Source organism: Mesoplodon bidens (genome assembly GCF_964165515.1).
Source record: "Mesoplodon bidens genome assembly, chromosome: 3".
Taxonomy (NCBI): domain Eukaryota; kingdom Metazoa; phylum Chordata; class Mammalia; order Artiodactyla; family Ziphiidae; genus Mesoplodon; species Mesoplodon bidens.
The window spans coordinates 111,615,234-111,630,707 of NC_138178.1; the positions used below are offsets into that span (position 1 = coordinate 111,615,234).

General features: G+C 39.3%; 1 protein-coding gene across 5 annotated transcripts in view; it reads right to left on the bottom strand.

Moving 5' to 3' along the window:
• HEATR5A (HEAT repeat containing 5A) overlaps nt 1-13,453 on the bottom strand; it is a 110,643-nt gene extending 97,190 nt beyond the window's left edge. For 2 of the 5 annotated variants that reach the window (XM_081229682.1, XM_081229683.1), the window contains exon 1: nt 13,147-13,452. The gene's annotated coding sequence lies outside the window, so the exon portion shown is untranslated. Of the gene's footprint in view, nt 1-3,714; nt 3,798-13,146 lie in introns of all 5 variants that reach the window. The other 3 variants (XM_081229681.1, XM_081229684.1, XM_081229680.1) reach the window with 3 other exon arrangements.
• Nucleotides 13,454-15,474: the final 2,021 nt, after the last annotated feature.

The window sequence follows — 15,474 nt, forward strand, 5'->3', positions numbered from 1 at the left end:
AGGGGCAGGGACTCTCCATCAGGCACAGTTGCCAGCTGGACTGCCTCATTCATTTACATTATTTGCCAACTTCTATGGGTATTCAAGTTTTCAACCCTTACTCTTTACCTTACTTTCGTCCTCTGGCTTGGGTTAATATCCTATATTCTCACTATGACGCTGCCCCAGAGGCCAAAATACAGCTTTGATCACCACTGTCTTCTCAAACCTATGTGCTGCTTTTAGCCATCTCCCTAATTAGTCCTGCCCGCACGCCCAGTGCCACCCATGACCTGGCACCAACTGCCCTCAAAAGAAAACAGAAGTGCACATTAGATTATTTTCATAAACGTCAATTTTGAGGAACAAGAACAATATAAACAACCATGCTAACAAATTTACTTTTATAAAGATAACGTGAATTTTAGCTTCTTGTTTAAAAAACCCTCCTTTCTTTTCTTAAATTATCGAAGTGAACTGACCAAAATGCATACAATTAAGGATAAAGTTAATAAATGTTACAGAAATAATTTCCAGAAGAAAGCTACTAAGTATACCGAAGGTGAAAAGCAAGTTTGCACTCAGTATCTATGATTGTGAGAGGAAATAAAAAACCTGAGTATCATAGAGAAAACTTCTTATAACCACCAGGGCAACTCAAAATCTCAAGAATCAAATTACCCTTTTTAGAGGTCATTAGGACTGCTCAAGAGACGTTTTTTTCCTTAGGCAGCAGCAATATTGTGGTGTAAAATGATCTATCAAGAAGCAAAATAGCTAACACAATGCAATAATAAATAATTCAGTAAAAGGTTGAGATCATAAGCAGGGCATAAAGTTATCTACAATGCCCTCAATACATTCCTCATATAAATCACTCCTAAAAGAAGCAGACAATTCACACTGGTAATCCCACATCTAAACCCCCAAATCTAAAATGCATCTGCGATCTCCACATACCTACCATCAATGAGACAAGCAAATGCATTTTGCAAATAACAGATGCTCCTGCTCTAACCTATAGTTTCACTTTAGGATGATGAATACAAACGTAGTCAATATACTGTTATGTTTTAGTCTGACCACAACCCTATGGCTATATATACCTGAAGGATGCTTATTTTTCTAGTTTTTCTCTTATTTTCCATTTTTATGTTTGCTGAGATTACGAAGTGGTTAGTTTATTAAAAGTGAACATATATATCAATATATTTTTCAAGGTACAGTTATATTACTTGAAAAAAAGAGTCCATCAAACTGTTGTGTGCCAACTGTAATGCCAGCCATTATTTTTGACAGAAACTAATTATTTATTCATCACTTATTATAGTCCAGGCACTACTCCAAGCACTTTACATTTTCTTGAATAATTAATTCACAAAACTGTCCTTGGGTAGCTATTTGTATTAGCACTATTTTAGGATGAGGACATTGAGGCACAGAGAAGTTGAGTAGCTTTCCTAAGGTCACACAGAACCTGGTCATACACTTCAGCAATCTGACTCTAGATATATGTGCTTTAACCACTAGATACTATGCTGCCACCCTTTTATCCAATCAAGCCTGTCAAACACCTTGAAGCCAGGCATTTTATTTATTCATTCATTCATTTTTTTTTTTACTTTTATTTTACTGAAATATAGTTGATGTGCAATATTATGTTAGTTTCAAGCGTACTACATAATGATTTGACATTTGCAAACATGAAATGATCACCATATCTATATAGGGTTTACAGAACTATTTTGGGAACATATGCTGAAGTTTATGCAGGGGGGAATAAGTCTCCCTAATCTTTTTGGTCATTTTAGTTTTTTTAAAATGATTTATTATATCATTTTGAAGAGAGAAAAAAAATCACAAACAATCAAAGAAAACATCAAACACAAAATAAGATAGGTTTGTCAAATTGGTTTGTTTTTTTCTTTCCAGAGCATTAAAAGAACAATTTACAAAATGAATAAGCCACTCAGCAGTAAATGGAACTAATTCCAGAATGTAATAAGCAGTTAAAGTTTCGGAATCTGTCTCATACTTAAATTTAAATTACTTTTCTTTGACTCTCAACTCACGTCTCTACAAGACATCACAACAGCTTCAACTCAGCCTCCAGTCTTTAGCTTCTCAGTTTTGTTCAAAAAGCAAACAGTAAAACAAAAAAACAAAAAACCTCTCAAGAATCTCCCATACTTCAGGTACATATATAAATCTTTTTAAAATCCATACCTTTCAAAAAACAAAACAAAACAAAAACCCAAAACAGTAATTAGCTTGTTGGGGAGGAAGGAAACTTTCCTCTACCCTTTTAGGTTTTTTCTGGATGGTCTAAGATTAAATTGACACGAGACAGATTAACAGGAGAAAAATTTAATTCTGGACATACAGGAACCCCATACACAAGAGGGTCAAAGACCCCAGATACATGAAATGTTGAAAGACAGAAAGGTAAAATAAGGTATTATGCCATTCTAAGCTAAGGAATGGGACAGCGGCCTGGGGCTTCGAAGGGCAGGAAGAGTCATCCACAGGACGATTAAGAAGAGTAGATGCTTGGTAACTAGATGTTTGCTCTGACATAGAGATGGGTCTACTTAGATAAAAATTACCTCCAGCAATAACTCTCTTCTGGGAAAAATCCCAAATTTAAATTCTTCTAAGTAGTTATGGGAGGGGCAATATTTTCTCTTGAACCCAAGCATCTCGACTGCCTTTAGTTCAAAACAATCCTCATGCAAAAGTGACACAATTCGGGCAGCTCGTTCTGAATCCCAAGATTTAATCTAGAAAGAAGATGGATCATTCTTTACTGACCTATTATTCCCTATGACCTGTGATTCAGGCTTTGCAAAAGTATAGGTTACAAAATAGGAACTCACAAGTTACACAGAGCATTAGGTCATAATTAAGATGTTGCCTAAGGAAGGCTGCCCTTGGTAGAAAGAAAATGAGGCCTTTCTATTACTGTACTTTAAATATCCCTAGGCACAGTCTTAAAGTTGGTTTGCTGACACACTGTATTTCACTGGTTGTAGGGTAAAATGAATATTGAAGCAAATCACTTTTAATTCTAGAGTTAATAGTTTCATCTTAATGATTTTAAAATCCTGTCTGTATTCCATTTTTGAATCTGAAATACCTTGCTTCTTCCTACAATAAACTATTTCAAAATTCACCTTAAAAAAAAAGCCTTCCTTCAGGAAGCCTTTCATGATTATACTGTCTTCTCTTGGTATAGCACTTTTTCCATTATTATAGTTATGCTTCATAAAATGTTTGGCTTCTCTAGCCATCATTTAAATTGTCAGATGCTCCTGGTATTTTTCCAAATCATGATTCAAAAATGTTAATAATGATTATTAGAGTAGTAGCATTATGGGTAATGCTATCTTCTCTAGTCTCCAAATTTTTAATGATTTAAAAACTTTCAAAATGAAACCCTTAGAAAACAATAAATAAACCAAACTTCCGTTAGATTCCTAACTTTTATAATCCATAATACCATTTGTTAGCATCACCTTGGTAACATCACAAGTGGGAAGGACAAATGTATTGCCTGCTGTAGTTCACGGCAATGCCTCTCACTTTCCAGACTCCCAAATCACAAATTGACAACAGTAGCTATTACTCACTGAGCCAGGAAGTTTTAGGTGCTTAATTTATATCACCACTAATCATCAAAAGGAAGAAAGCAAGGAAGGCATTACTCGCCCCCATTTTATGGAAGAAAAAACTTACATGCCAATAAAGAGTAGAGCTGAAAATGAACCCAGGTCTCTTGGGCAACAAAGCTCATTCTCCTTCCTCAATGCTAGGAAGCCCTTCCACAGGGGGAAAAAAGGAAAAACAGCATTTTTGACATTAAGATGTAAGAGACAAAAAGTGTGGAATAAACAGGGCATGGCGGTGGGGGGCGGCATTACTTTATATTTGGGCTCGTTCTCTCCCTATTTCCCCCTACACCTTTTAGTAAATCACAAAATAGGTTTCACCTCCCAAGTCCTCCAAGGATAAGGGTCAAACAATTAAAAAGGCAGCATTGGGAAAACACCAAAAGGAACAATACAGATGAGGCTGGTAAACTTAAAATTAAAAGCTAAGCATGTCAAGACAGTAGACCTATAACAATGCAGACTAGTGGTTCTCAACTCTGGTTGCTTTTTTTTTAATTGAAAAAAAAATTTTTTAACATCTTTATTGGAGTATAATTGCTTTACAACGGTGTGTTAGTTTCTGCTTTATAACAAAGTGAATCAGCTATACATATACATATATCCCCATATCTCCTCCCTCTTGCGTCTCCCTCCCACCCCTCTAGGTGGACACAAAACATGGAGCTGATCTCCCTGTGCCATGCGGCTGCTTCCCACTAGCTAGCTATTTTACATTTGGCAGCGTATATATGTCCATGCCACTCTCTCACTTTGTCCCAGCTTACCCTTCCCCTCCCCGTATCCTCAAGTCCATTCTCTATGTCTGCATCTTTATTCCTGGCCTACAATTAGGCTCATCAGTACCATTTTTTTTTTAAGATTCCACATATATGCGTTAGCATATGGTATTTGCTTTTCTCTTTCTGACTTACTTCACTCTGTATGACAGACTCTAGGTCCATCCACCTCACTACAAATAACTCAACTGCGTTTCTTTTTATGGCTGAGTAATATTCTATTGTATATATGTGCCACATCTTCTTTATCCATTCATCTGTCAGTGGACATTTAGGTTGCTTCCACGTCCTGGCTATCGTAAATAGTGCTGCAATGAACATTGCAGTACATGACTCTTTTTGAATTACGGTTTTCTCAGGATATATGCCCAGTAGTGGGATTGCTGGGTCATGTGGTAGTTCTATTTTTAGTTTTTTAAAGACCGTCCATACTGTTTTCCATAGTGGTTGTATCAATTTACATTCCTACCAACAGTGCAGGAGGGTTCCCTTTTCACCACACTCTTTCCAGCATTTACTGTTTCTATATTTTTTGATAATGGCCATTTTGACCAGTGTGAGGTGATACCTCTTTGTAGTTTTGATTTACATTTCTCTAATAATTAGTGATGTTGAGCATCTTTTCATGTGCCTCTTGGTCATCTGTATGTCCTCCTTGGTGAAATGTCTACTTAGGTCTTCCACCCATTTTTTAACAGGATTGTTTGTTTTTTTGATATTGAGCTCCATAAACTGTTTGTATATTTTGGAGATTAATCCCTTGTTGCTTCATTTGCAAATATTTTCTCCCATTCTGAGGGTCGTCTTTTTGTCTTGTTTATGGTTTCCTTTGCTGTGCAGAAGCTTTTAAGTTTAATTAAGTCCCATTTGTTTTTGTTTTTATTTCCATTACTCTAGGAGGTGGGTCAAAAAAGATCTTGCTGTGGTTTATGTCAAAGAGTGTTTTTCCTATGTTTTCCTCTAAGAGTTTTATAGTGTTTGGTCTTACATTTTTTTTTTTTTTTTTTTTTTTTATTTATTTATTTTTGGCTGTGTTGGGTCTTCGTTTCTGTGCGAGGGCTTTCTCTAGTTACGGCGAGCGGGGGCCACTCTTCATTGCAGTGCGCGGGCCTCTCACTATCGCGGCCTCTCTTGTTGTGGAGCACAAGCTCCAGACACGCAGGCTCAGTAGTTGTGGCTCATGGGCCTAGTTGCTCTGCGGCATGTGGGATCTTCCCAGACCAGGGCTCGAACCCGTGTCCCCTGCATTGGCAGGCAGATTCTCAACCAGTGCGCCACTAGGGAAGCCCTGGTCTTACATTTAAATCTTTAATCCATTTGGAGTTTACTTTTGTGTATGGTGTTAGGTAGTGTTCTAATTTCATTCTTTTACATGTAGCTGTCCAGTTTTCACAGCACCACTTATTGAAGAAGCTGTGTTTTCTCCATTGTATGTTCTTGCCTCCTTTGTCGTAAATTAGGTACCCATGTGTACGTGCGTTTATCCCTGGGTATTCTATCCTGTACCACTGATCTATATTTCTGTGTCTGTGCCAGTACCATACTGTCTTGATTACTGTAGCTTTTTGGTATAGTTTGAAGTTGTGGAGCCTGATTCCTCCAATACCACTTTTCTTTCTCAAGATTGCTTTGGCTATTCGGGGTCTTTTGTGTTTCCAGACGAATTGTAAAATTTTTTGTTCTAATTCTGTGAAGAATGCCATTGGTAGTTTGATGGGGATTGCATTGAATCTGCAGATTGCTTTGGGTAGTATAGTCATCTTCACAATATTGATTCTTCCAATCCAAGAACATGGTATATTTCTCCATTTATGTCATCTTTGATTCCTTTCATCAGTGTTTTATAGTTTTCTGAGTACAAGTCTTTCGCCTCCTTAGGCAAGTTTACTCCTCGGTATTTTATTCTTTTTGTTGCAATGGTAAATGGGAGTGTTTCCTTAATTTCTCTTTTTGATTTTTCGTTGTTGGTGTATAGGAATGCCAGAGATTTCTGTGCATTAATTTTGCATCCTGCAACCTTACCAAACTCATTAGTTAGTTCTAGCAGTTTTCTGGTGGTATCTTTAGGATTTTCTATGTATAGTATCATGTCATCTGCAAACAGTGACAGTTTTACTTCTTCTTTTCCAATCTGGATTCTTTTTTTAAATGCATGCAGATATGACAGCTGTCACATATAATCTAACAAAATTGTTTCAAATGAAGTTAAGGACAACTAAGTGCTACTAGAGCCATCTTACAGAAAAAACTGAATGAACCTTTTGGCCCACCCAATATATATATGGCACTTGATGTTTCTCAACATATTTTAAGTATGAACCTTTGCCCCACCTTTACCTTTTTCTGGTTTTTCCCAGCTGGGAACCCTGTGAACTCAGTGTTCTATAGTACACAATCTTTAAATACTAATCATTAAAGACTACTGTGAGTCAAAAAAATTTTAATTCCCTTTCGCTTATACTGTGATAGGATTTTTTAAGAAGTAGAAGAATATGTAACAAGTCAGTGTCACACTTCTACTTAAAAGTAGCCATTTCTGGGACTTCCCTGGTGGTGCAGTGGTGAAGAATCCACCTGCCAACACAGGGGACATGGGTTTGAGCCCTGGTCCGGGAAGATCCCACATGCCGCAGAGCAACTAAACCCGTGCGCCACAACTACTGAGCCTGCGCTCTAGAACCCACGCGCCAAAATTACTGAAGCCTGTGTGCCTAGAGCCCATGCTCCTCAACAAGAGAAGCCACCGCAGTGAGAAGCCCGCGCACCACAACGAAGAGTAGTCCCCGCTCGCCGCAACTAGAGAAAGCCCACACGCAGCAATGAAGACCCAACGCAGCCAAAAATAAATAAATAAATAAAATTTAAAAAAATAATAAATTTATTTAAAAAGTAGCCATTTCTGATTAATATTTTGGATCAAATTATCTAACATTCAGAATTCTAAATATAAACAGAATCTTTTCTACTCCTGGAATATGAGTAAAGAAAAAAATAGTTTTAATTAACCTAGTATATTTAAGATTTATCAGTTCATATAAAAATCTGTGTTATTCATACTTTTAACAAACTAAAAATGGCTTGTTGCACCATAAATTTTAAAATTTGATTTTTGGATTCTGAATACAATTCCCATAAAATCAACTTAATCCATATTTCTTAAGTCATATGACAAAAGTCTAACTTGCACCATGCCCCAGGCACAGCACTATTACCTTGTTTTACTATATAATGAAAATACATTCAGTGTACCAAGATTCAAACAATATTTCCTGCAAACTTGGTAGAAATGGCAAGAAAGCTGCTTCTCACCACTGCATAATACAAGTCAATAGGAAAGGCAGATCCACTCAACTCCAAAAACTGATGGGGAGCACATCTTATAGGACAGAGAAGCTAGGATGGAATAGGAAAGAAACAGGAGTTACACAGAAATTTATAAGTTGGGGGAAGAAAGGGCCAGAAGTAGGGATGCAATTTCCTTTGCCTTCCTTTCTTGCTTTTCCAAAGTGCTGCAGATTACCATTAGGGGCGAGAAGAATGGCAGAAGCTGGATTCGATGAAGGAGATTGCCAATAGGGGCCCCATTTGATGTCCAGTCCTGGGAATTTTCCTTGCAGATTACAAAAGAGAAGACCTTGAAGGGTAAAAGGAAGTATGGGTGGAGGGGGAGGGGAAATGAGCAGCAGGAGCCAACTCTAATAAGGCAATGATAGGAAAAGGAACTAACATTTCTTGAGGATTTACTTACTAGAAACTTTTAATTCACTATCTCATTTAATCTTCATAACACTGAAACTCAGATATTATCATCCTCATTTTACAGATGAGGATAATGAGTTAAGCAATTTGTCCAAGATGAAGACGCTATTTAAGTGGAAGAAAGATTAACACCTACATCTGTCTAGTTTCAATGTCCATGTTCCTTCAACTACTTTCTACATTCTCTTCATATAGTCTCTAATCACTGCTATTACTGACAGTTACTGCCATGCCCACTGAAGCATCTAATCTTTATAACTTTGTTCTTTCTTATCATTTCACTCTCCTCTTACGTCTCCAATACTTTTAGGCTTTTTGATAAAGTGTGAGGTCTACTAGAGACATCAACTTCCAGAGGGCTCTTTCCATCTAGACAGTAAATCAATAAGTACTAACAGTGTTAGGTTAGTCTTTGGCTATTCTTGACAATTTTTATCACTCTTCATTCCACAAACCAACTCTTCCACCTCCCTGAGAAGAAAGATTTCACTCTGGACACTTTGGAATTCCAGAAGGCAAATTTTAAAAGAGAAATTTTACTCTAGTATCTCCTACCACACTCAGTTTGAAAGTCACTATCTATGCAGTCTCACTACTTGGTACCTAATTAAGAATCCAGTAACAAGAAGTACAATAAAAAACAAAAAAAGTTAAAGAAAAAGAAGATATACAGCAATTAATTGTTTCAAAGATCATGAACTTTACTGACGTCAGTTTCTTGGCTCTCAAGGCCAGTTTATTCTAGTTTAGTTTAGACATGACTAATAATCCAGTTATCTGGATTCTAGTTAGGGTGGAGTAAGGCACCATACTAAAAGTGAAGAAGCAAACTCACTGAGAGCAGGAAGAAGTCAGGGCAGGCAGGTAAAGGTGATGGAAGTGACCAAAATACTATTTAATACAGATATTTTAAAAAGCAGGCAATATGGGGATACTTAGTTCAAGAGCAAAGTGCACAAGATGCCATTATTCCCCCAGCTCATCAGAGGCCAGGAATCCTTGCTCAATTTTCCAAAATATCACTGTATTGGCTGCTCATGAAATCTGCCACCTAGGACTTCCTAGTTAGCCATTAGAATCCACCTGCTATAGAATCCTCTCCTTTTTCCCATTCTAACTATTCATGGCTCTTGCACGCTGGTTAGCATTCACAGATTCACCCTTAATGCACACTATGGTCTGACATCTTGGCTTTTCCTCACGGTTCCCACTTCTAATTTACAACATATCTTATGAAATGTCTGGTCTATAATTTAGCTACAGCTCTGACTCTCTTGGAGCCCTACCTGAGGTCTTGTTTTTTAGCAGACACTGCTTCCTACTCCCTGCCAGATGCCTAAGTAGGCTCTTAACGTTGCAAGTGCAGCTCCCTGGAACAACTCCATATTCCTCTGCTTTCTGGCTGCCACCATCATAGTCCACCCAAGTAATACACTGAACATACCATCTATTACCTCTAACCCCTAGTTGCTCTGGGGCAGCACTCCATAATCAAACTCACTGATATTTCTGCAGCAAAAGATAAACATTCACATAAAGGTGGGATAAATAATGACTATAAATAGCTTTATATCAGCTCAGGTGATGTTTTGCTGCCAAATGAGTTAAGAAAAAAGGCTTTTGGACTCTGTAAGTTTAAGGGATTTTGTACCTGTATATATTTTTCTTTTCTTTTCTTTTCTTTTTTTTGCTTTGCAGATTTCCTCCCAAAATATCTTTAAAAAATTTTTGTGCATTTCAATGGGTAATTTCATTTTTCTGATAATTTTACTTACATAAGAAATGTATTGAACAAGTGAGGTATTATTATGAATGTATATACAAAAACATGCATATATTCAACATACAGAAATCTACAAGCACAAGAGAAAAGGATACAGACAGATGCTGTTGTATATCCATAGAGAAGCATAATCTAGAAAATAAGTACAAAGAAGTACATATATAAAATACTTTATTTATTGAAGTTAGAACCATACCACGGTTTTAAGATTAGCAAGAGTATATACTCTGCTTTAAATATTTAAATATCACCTCATACAAGTTTTCCTTCTTTCCTGTCACATAATTAGCTCTAATTTCTTAGGCAGGTAACACTAACATAATACTTTAATATGGCTATATTATGCTTCTTTTCTAGAAATAATTATCTTTTAAGTTGTTACTACTAAAAGAAAATCCCTAACATGATTCAGGATACATGCTCCAGTTTCAATCTGTTGGGTATCTGTTTAGAGGGTTCCAATTTCCAATTTGGGTCTTACTGTATATATACGTTTGACTTCATGCTCACAGTTACACTGTCAAATAATTTTCTGTCTGATCTTTTAATCAATATCACTAGATTCATGGTAAAAAAAAAAAGTTTAAGTACAAATAACTTACTGTTACTTGTGAAAAACACAAATATTAAAAAGAGACTTTACTGGGCTTCCCTGGTGGCGCAGTGGTTGAGAGTCCTCCTGCCAATGCAGGGGACACGGGTTCGTGCCCCGCTCCGGGAGGATCCCACATGCCGCGGAGCAGCTAGGCCCGTGAGCCATGACCACTGAGCCTGCGCGTCCGGAGCCTGTGCTCCGCAACGGGAAAGACCACAACAGTGAGAGGCCCGCGTACCGCCAAAAAAAAAAAAAAAAAAGAGAGACTTTACTAAATGAAAAAAAATTTCCACATCAGATCTAAATTAAAACTGAAATTATAAAGTTGTTAGAAAACACGTAAAAATCCTTCCCTTTCTCTAGCCTTCCAAAAGGCTAGAATTGCTGAAATTAAAAATTATTAGGTAAATATAACAGGAAAGGCTTGACCTTTTTCCATCATTACACATCTAGGATGTGGAAGCATTTATGGGATCCAGTAGTTCACCTAACATAATGAAAAAGATGAAGAATTAAAACTGAACTTAACCTACTTCCTCCCACAAAAGATACAGTGATTAAGAGTTCTAGTCCAGGGTCAGCAATTTTTTCCTGTGAAGGACCAGAGAATAAATACTTTAGGCTGTGTGGACCACACAGTCTCTATCACAACTACTCATAAACAATACATAAACGGCCATAAATAGATGAGTGTGGTTATGTTCCAGTACAACATTATCTACAAAAACTGGCAGCAGGCTGGATTTGACCCACAGGCTGTCAATTGCTGACCCCTAGTGTAATCCAAAGAATTTAAGACTACAACTAGACAAAGGATTCAATTAAATGATAAAAACAAGTCTCTACTAATTCCTTAGGCCTCAGTTAATTCATTTCTTAAATGAAGTTTAATAACAGTTTCTGCAGTCTCCTTAAAATGCAGAAATGCTTTTATGTGAGAGGACTAAGGTCCCACGAAGGGGCTGTTCAAACCCATCAACTATACTATGGATAATTAATGAAACACAAGAGTCAATAAACACTTTTTAAAAAAATGCCGATGTCATTAAACTGGTTAATCAGGATTTAGAATAAAAGAATTTTAGAATATGAAGGGACCTAAACAAATCCAGAGTTTAATCTTTTATTTTATTCAAAAGATAATTAAGAAAAGCTCATAAAGGTTATCAACTCTCTCAATCCCCTTTTTGAAATAAAGCTGAATGGAAGAAAGGAAGATAGGTGTATTGCTTAAAGACGAAAGTTCTTAAATTTTTTCCTTAGAGAATGTATTATTAGTGCAATTTTTAAAAATTTTAAGGTACTTTGGATTATGCATTTTCTGTTCTAAAGTCAGATACAATGATAAACAAAAAGAAAAGAAGAGAAAAGTTAACAAAGATCCGTAAACAGTAGTGGAGGAGCTTAAGCTAAAATTCAGGTCTCCCGTCAGTTTAGGAGTCTTCCAATACTATAACTATCTATATAAAATAGCTGTACTTTTTCCAACTGTCACTATTCTTATTATAAACCCTGCCTGCTTACCGATTTCATTAAAGGGGAAAAATCTATGGTATTAAAATGTAAGACAAATCTCGGCTTCAATGCTGATCTAAAACCACTTTCTCAAAGACATACTTTCTAAAATGTTTGAAAACGAAACGGCAATTCGCCTTTCCCCATCCACCTAATGCCCAGCTCCAAGCACTTTTTCCTTACACTATAATCTCGCCAGAGTATTTTCTCTGACAAAGTTCTGAACCGTACTTATGGGCCCCTTTTTTCCCTTTCAACGTCTTCTCTAGGCTGTTAAGTTCCTTAAGGGCGCTGAGCCTGCACATAAAAAATGCTGAATATTTGTTGAATAAATGACTGCACATAAAAACAGTGTATAACTATAACCTTTAATAAAGGAGCGCAAATCATCTGACACCTATTCTCTGACTTGACAGTTACAAAATATCATCTTAACTTGCCGGAGGTATACATTACTGTGACTAGTAAATACCATAAAGCACTTCATGAAGTTTCCAAAGACTTTATAATCCCTTGAAATGACACTGTGCTGGCCGAAAGTAGGGTAAGAAGAAATGCTTCCTCGTACTAAGCAAATGCTACCCCGGCAAAGGCTTGATTTCCTTGCGAGAAGGCACTATCCAGAATCCACTCTCCACTGCTCCCGGAAACGCGCCTCCAGGGTTGCGCGCGGGCGTTCGGAGAACCTCTCCCGAAGCTCGGGTTGGGGCCCCGCTCCCGGCCAACCCCCGGCGCGGCGGGCGCCGCCAGGGCGGGTCCGGGGAGCGGCGCGCCGGCGAAGCGGGCTCCGACCTTCCCCGCAAGCCTGGGGGCTCCCGCCGGCGGCCAGAGTCCACGCCTACCTGTTGTGCACGGGGGAAACCAGACTTTCCCGGAGCCCAAGAGGAAGAACAGAGTGCACGGCTACTCTGCCATCCCCGCGCCGCACTTCAGCCCCTCCTCGGAGGGCTCCGGCCCCTTCGGCCAGATCATCTAATCCCTCGTCCCGTTCCTGCTCCCGGGGTCCCAGCTTCCTCCACCGCTTCGCTGCCGCGACCACCCCGGGGACCCTCAAGCCGCTCAACTTACAGTGCAGGCCCCGGTGTGTGGTTCTTCCCAGCCAGCAGGCAGCACGGACACCGCCCCCTCGCGCCGGGAGCCGCCTCCACTGCGGGGATTCCCGACTGCTCGCCCCCGGGGTCCGCCACGACCACGACTCAGCGACCGTCCCAGCCTCGCCAAGTTATCGGACCCACAGCACTGGGACTCGCAGGCGGTAGCGACGGCGGGAGGGGCGCGCGCGGGGCGGGACGGAAAGCTCGGAGCCTGGAGAGCGGCGGGAGCCAGCGATTGGGAACGCGCCCCGCACCGCGCCGAGGCCCCGCCAGCCGGCCGCCGAGCTATCGAGCGCCCACACTGGCAGGCGTGACTGCCCCACCTCCGAAAGAGCGATGGCGGAGACTGCGGCCTAGATTGAGGCCAGGGCAGCGTCTTTGCAGTCTGGAGAGCTTGGCCACACCCATTTTTGTTTGTTTTCGACGCTACCCAGAATCCTTGGGGCATCTGAAGTCTAAGACACAGCTGGAGCCTGGAGAAATTCAGGCAGGGAGTGCCGTGGGTGTAGGTGGTGGAATGCTAGACTGGGAAGGGGCCTTAGAGAGCCTTGTGTCCTACAGCCCGAAACTCTGGGGCCTGACGTAAAGCAGCTTGCCCAAGGTCACACACCCAGTCACTGGCGGAACTGGGAATAACAACCTCTTGGCTCCAAGTCAAGTGCGTTTTTCTAGTATACTCAGCATTTTGAACGTAATTTTTCAATTTTTATTTTGAAACAAGCACAAGCTTACAGAAATGTTGCTAGTACAGAGAACACTTCTTTCCTGAACCAATTGTGATCTAAGTTGCTGACACAATGCCACATTGTCCCTAAATACTTTAGTGTGTAGTTCTACTAATAAGCACCTCTATTACATAATCACAATATAACTATCAAAATCAAAATATTTATGTGATACATTACGTCTTGCCAGTTGTCCCAATAATGCTCTTTATGAGGAAAGGATTCAGTTCAGGATCAAGCACTGTACTTACTTTATTGTATCTTTAGTCATCTTCAATCTGGAACACTTCCTTGGTCTTTCTTTGACTTTCATATCCTTGATACTTGTGAAGATTCCTGGCCAATTATTCTACAGAATGGCCTTCACTTTGCATCTGTCTGATGCTTACTCAAGATTAGATTCAGGGTAGATGTCTTTGACAGGACTCTCAGAGAAGTGATGCTCTGTTCTTCTCATTGCATCCTGTGAGGTGGCACATGATTTTAATGTCTCATTACGGGTGTTTATTTCAGTAATGTAGTGTCTGCCAGGCTTCTCCAGTAGTTACTTTCTTCCTCTTTGTAATTAGGAAGTATTTTGTGGGAGAAATTCTTTGAAACTATGAACTTTTTTTTGTTTTTCATCAAACTTTCAATTAATTTATTTCTATCAGTATGAATTCAGAGTTTCCTATTTTATTAAATGTGTCATAATTTATCACTGTTTATTTTGGAGTTCAAATTGTCCCAAGTTTGGTCAGTGGGATTCACCCATTCATTCTGGCTTCTGTGTCTTCGTGTGTTTTAAATCCTTTCACAATGTATTATTGTAAAACATTTTTTAAATACAGAAAATTTGAAAGAGTTTTATATAACATATATCCCACCATCCATATTATTCATTAACATTTTACTAGTCTGTGCCCTTTTGACACACCTCCAACATTCTTTGAGTACTCCTTTACTTTCTGGCACCTGGATGCAGCCATTATCCAGGAGTCCTGGTTCCTTTTAGTGGAGAATGGTATTTAGTTTGTTTGTTTATTTATTTATTTATGTTTGGCTGCATTGGGTCTTCATTGCTGCGCATGGGCTTTCTCTAGCTGTGGCGAGCGGGGGCTACTCTTCGTTGCGGTGCGCGGGCTTCTCATTGCGGTGGCTTCTCTTGTTGCGGAGCACAGGCTCTAGGCTTTCAGGCTTCAGTAGTTGTGGCACACGGGGTCAGTAGTTGTGGCTCGCAGGCTCTAGAGTGCAGGCTCAGTAGTTGTGGTGCATGGGCTTTGTTGCTCTGCAGCACGTGGGATCTTCCCGGACCAGGGCTCGAACCCATGTCCCCTGAATTGGCAGGCTAATTCTTAACCACTGAGCCACCAGGGAAGTCCCCAAGAATGGTATTTAGAAGCACGAGGCATGCTCACTGCTACTGAGGTATCACTGCTCAGGCTGTCTTAGGGTTTGTAGCTAAGGAATATTTGTACATTCATACACACATACAGTGCATCTATATATGTATACTCACACATATACACATTTATAGCTAGATTTCTTTATTTAACTATGTATGTTGAAAAACCACATGTTCACAGTAGTACCTCCAA